At 52.2% G+C, this 4915-nt stretch overlaps 1 protein-coding gene across 1 annotated transcript in view; it reads left to right on the top strand.

Annotated features, from left to right (window-relative positions):
• Positions 1 to 1838: 1838 nt before the first annotated feature.
• LOC101592056 (casein kinase I) overlaps positions 1839 to 4915 on the top strand; it is a 32534-nt gene continuing 29457 nt past the window's right edge. Inside the window, exon 1 of the mRNA XM_023718971.1 lies at positions 1839 to 1928. The gene's annotated coding sequence lies outside the window, so the exon portion shown is untranslated. The remainder of the gene's footprint in view (positions 1929 to 4915) is intronic.

Raw genomic sequence — 4915 nt, 5'->3', positions numbered from 1 at the left:
CTTTCCCTAAAATACAAAAAGAAAGAAAGAAAGACACTTCATAAAAGTGAAATAGCACTGAAAAGGGGGGAAGAGGCAAGCAGAGAAAGCCTGGGAGGGCTGTCACCCAGAATGCTACAGTGCAGTTTTCTGGGCCCTTCCTTGCGCTCTACATTTTGTTTTGAAGTACAACCACACGATCCTGCTGTCACCACTGATTTACATTCTGCTTGGATTTTCTTCATATTGTAACAGATTTCCTCATATTATAAGCTGCTTGTAAACATACTTTTCGCTCTTGCATAATATTCCATTGTACATGTGCATTAAGAACCAATTCCCCTTTGTTAGACACTGAGACGCCATCCGATTTTCACCTTGGTTCTTTTCTTCTCTTTCTATAATACTGGGGATTGACTCAAGGGAGTGCTGAGCTACATTCTCAGCCCTCTTTAAATACTTCATCGTAAGTATTTATTTTGTGGTACTGGGGATGGAGCCCATGGCCACACACATGCCAATCGACTGCTCTACCACTAAACTACATTCCCAGCACTTTAAAAAATTCCTTTCTTGGGCTGGGGAGATAGCTCAGTAGAATAAGTACTCGCTTGGCAAGCATAGGGTCCTGAGTTCAATTCCCAGTATCGCAAAATAAAATAAAATTCCTTTCTTTCTGTCTTTTGATTTTCAAGACAGGGTCTTATATAGTTTAGGCTTGAGCCCACTAGGTAGCTCAGGCTGGCCTGAAATTCAAAACAATCTTCCTTGGGGCCAGGGTGTAGCTCAGCAGCACAAACACTTTCCTGGCAAGCTCAGAGTCCTTAGTTTGATTCCCAGTACAAAAAAAAAAAAAAAAAAGCAATCCTCCTGTCTCAGCCTCAAGGGTTCACCACCATGTCCAGCTTCAATTTTACTTTGAGACAGGGTCTTACTGAGCAGCTTAGACTTACTGTCCTGCCTCAGCCTACTCAGTAGCTGGGACTCCGTGTTGACCGACTACAAAGACCTCCTCAGTGAACCCATATTCCAGGAGACTTCCTTAGGAGGGATTTCCAGAAGTGAGATTCCAGTCCAAGGCAAAAACATTTTTCCAGCAAATAGAACCTTTCCAAAGATGGAGGTCTTTTATCTCTGGCGCCATTAACAGGCTGGCGCTTTCCACAAAGAAGCGTGCAAATACCATCTCAGATAACACAAAGAGGGGCCAGGGAGATGGCTCAGTGGAATAAGCGTTTCCCTGGCAAGCGCAAGGGTCTGAGTTCAATCCCCGGTTCTGCCAAAAAGAAAAGAAAAAAAGAAAAACCTTTTCAGATAACACAAAGAAGGGGTAAGGGAGAAGAGGGAACAGCGGAAGAGCTTGAGTTTGAGCCCATCCTGGATAATTTAGCAAGGAAACAAAAAAAAGGAGCTGGGTGTGGTGGTATATGCCTATAATCTCAGCACTCAGGAGACTGAGACAGGAGGATCCTTCGTGAGTTAGAGGCCAGCCAGGGTACAGAGTAAGTCCTCGTCTCAAAACGAACGCGCAGAACGGTCTAGGGCACAGGGAGAGGATACAACGCGGAGGATGCATGCCCCCCCAGGTAACTCCAGACTTCAGGGACTTTGAGCTGGAGCCTGAGGCTGTTCTGCATAATCAGAGGGTGGGATAGGAAATCCAGGTCTGTCTAGGATTCACGCTCCGGAAGCGCAGATGGGGTCCATCCCACGCGTGGCGTGCGCGTAGCGAGAGCTGTCCCCCTACCTCACCCCGCAAGCACGAGAACCACGAATCCGCCCGGCCGAGAGGCGGGGGCGGGGCGGTGGGCGGGGCCCGGCTGTCATGACGTCACGAGCCCGCCCCTCGGCGGCCGGGTCCGGGGACGCGCCACTCACCCGCAGCGTCCTGACCTGGAGCGACAGGTGTGCGCGTCTGCGTCTCGGAGGAGGCGACCTCCCGGTGCCAGGTGAGCCGCAGCAGCTGCGTGGGTGGCAGCGGGGCCGGGGCCGGTCTCGGGGCCCCGTCGGCGGAGCGAGGGGTCTGGGCGAAGGGGCGGTGAAGGGGCGGAGCTGCCACCTGCTGGGGCGCTCGCGGCTCCCAGACTCTTCCCTGTTTCGGGGTTGTGGTTGCCAAGTCCCGAAAACTTCTGCCTTTGGAGGGGCTGCAAGGAGAGGAAGTTGGAGGGGAGGAGGCAGCTTTCCGAAGGCTTCCACTGCGAATGTACTGGGACTGTCTTTACGCGGTGTCTTTCCTCCTTGGGAGAGAAAGGCGCGCTGGTTGGCTATTTGGTAAATGGAGAAAAGTAGGAGAGACATTCTCCAGGATTTTAAGACACAAGCAAAACCACGGTGGATATTTGGTCCATTTCCTTTGTGTCTTTCTTGCTTTCTCTGCATAATCAATTTAATATAATTTTTTGAGGAGGGTGACTTTATTCACAGATGTCAATTTAACATAATTTCATCGTGCTGTGTTTACAGTTTTTGTGTTTTGCTCTTCCTCTCCCAGCGTGGTCATAAGCATTTTCTCATGTCGTGCTAGTCATCTGAGTATGTGTAATCATCTTTAATGGCTACATCTTACATGCGAAGGCTGGGCACCATTTTGAACCCTGACAGGAAGGAACTGAGGGGGGAGGACAGTGATGTGACCCCACCCCTAAATGTCAGTCTAACCCTTTGCCACCTCAGTTTCCACATCTGGGAAATGGACAGATAGGGCGACTTCCTCAGGGTCAGTAATCTCCGGGCCCCACAGAAGGGTGATTCTCTACTGAGCTTCAGGAAGAGGTTCACAGTGGGTGGCTGTGAGGGAGGGAAAGGGGAGAGGGTGGTAGAATTTAGTAATCAACTCATGGTACAGAACAGGAAACTGCCAAGCATGGTGGTGCAGGTTTGTAATCCCAGTATCAGGAGGCTGAGGCAGGAGGATTGCTGCAAGTTTGAGGCCAGCCTGAAACAAGGGGGAGGGTCAGCCAGATAGCTCAGAGGATTAAAGTGCCTGCAAGCAGGCGCAGGGGCCTGGTAGTTTCCTGGGCCTACCATGCCACCCCCCCCCAGCGGGGGGCTCGCTAAGTGGCAATTGAGACGGGCATAGTGGTGCACGCCTGTAATCCCAGCTCTTGGAAGGCTGTAAACAGGAGAATCACTGAGTCGGATCTATGCAGGGAGACCCTGTACACCCTGTAGACCCTTCCCTAAAATACAATAAATAAATAAAATAAAAAGATGGGGGAAAAAAGAGATGAAGAAACTGAGGCTGAGAAGACATAGTTTGTTCATGAGCCGCATGGGAAGCAGTCAGGGGCTCAAGGCTCCTTAACGTTACAGGAGTCTCTAGGTGTGAGCCCGGCGTGGGGCAGTGGGAAGGTGAGTTTAGGACCATGATGAAGCCTGGGTTGCACCAGAACCTCTGAGGCTTGTCAAGAAAGAAGCCTCTGCTCTCCAGCTTGTTTCCTCGTGGGGGTTGTGGAGACGGTGACTCGGTATCTACCTGCTTTGGGGCTGGCTGCCAATAGGCCGCCTAGCATTCCGTCTACTGCAGGGGCCGTTCCATCTCCTACCCCAGCCCCTTCACCTTGTTAACTCCCTGGCCGTCCTCTGAGGGGTCCTGGGTGCCCATCAGCTGACCCGGGAACCTGTGGCCACCCTGAGGTAGGGTAGGAGCGCACACTTCCCCCTCAGCCTCTTTCTGACCCTGGGTCCAGCTCTGGGCTTCTCACTGGGATTTTCCTGGGCGGGCACCTTCTTCACGCTTTCGCTTTCTCCCCCAGGACTGAGGAACAAATCCAGGGCCTTCCCTCTCAACTACCTCCCAACTGTTGTTTTAATTTTATTTTTATTTTGAGGCAAGGTCACACTAAGTTTCTAAACTGCTGCCCAGGCTGGACTCAAATTTGTGATCCTCCTGCCTCAGCCTCCTAGAGTACTGGGATTATAGGCATGCGCCACAGCGCTGGGTTTGCGATCTCTTTAAGAGGGTTCTGAGCCGTGGGGGAAATCAGAGCTCTGGATAGTGTCTGGTGGATGGCCTCCAACAGCCCCAGGCTAGCCCTCCAGGATGATAATGGGGGCTTCAGGCTTCCCCAGGTATTGGGGCTGGGAGAGGATCTCTACGTGCTAAAACAGTGAGTTGGGGAATTCACCTTGCCAGACGCGTGAAATTGGGGGTGGCTCATCGCATAGTCATGACTTTAGTCACTCAGAGTGACGATTAGCCCCAGGACAGAGTCGTGGCCCTGCCGTGCCTGCGTGGGCCCAGGAAATGATAGTTTCTGAAACATCTCCCGCTGAGCTGGTCAGGAGGAGTCTGCCAGGCGAAACTCACGAGGACCTTGGCTCCTGTCCCACCCGTGTTAGGGCTGTCCTTTGCTTTTGGTATCATTTTTTAATGTACTGGTTTCTTTGTGTATGCTGTTGAGGTTCAGAGCCAGGGCCTCACAACACTAAGCAGCTCTGCCGCCGAGCTCACCCCGCCCTTAGCGAGATGCCACAAAACACATAAGACTGTGACCCCACCGAATGCGAAACTGAGGCACAGAGAGGCTGGCGAGGCACCCAGATGGAGCCAGGACCCAGCCCCAAGCCATCTGATGGCCTCGCTTGCTCAGCCCCTGCCTGTGTGGCTTCTTTCATCCAAGATAGTCTCCAGCTGGACACTCCGTGGGCTTGCAGAGGTTTTGCCACATTGTTATGCGCGCAGGGCAGCAGGGCTTCTTGTTGTGCTTAGCTATGTACCCCTGCAGCAGCCCTGTGCACACTGAGTCACAGTAACATGTCCCCCAGTGTGGGTCTCTCAGAGCAGGTGAGGGCCTCCTGCCATCCCCATACCCAGGCCTGGATCTGGATTAACAACAGCTACCGCTGCCACTCATGTCAGGCTCTGGGCTGCAGGTTTCGTTTGCATCATTTGGTCCACTTGAGGTAGGGTATTGCTAACCTCCTTTGTTTTTTT

Source organism: Octodon degus, unplaced genomic scaffold (genome assembly GCF_000260255.1).
Source record: "Octodon degus isolate 3935 unplaced genomic scaffold, OctDeg1.0 scaffold00064, whole genome shotgun sequence".
Lineage (NCBI taxonomy): Eukaryota > Metazoa > Chordata > Mammalia > Rodentia > Octodontidae > Octodon > Octodon degus.
The sequence above is the reverse complement of the archived record's forward strand: the minus strand, read 5'-3'. Positions and strand labels throughout refer to the sequence as shown.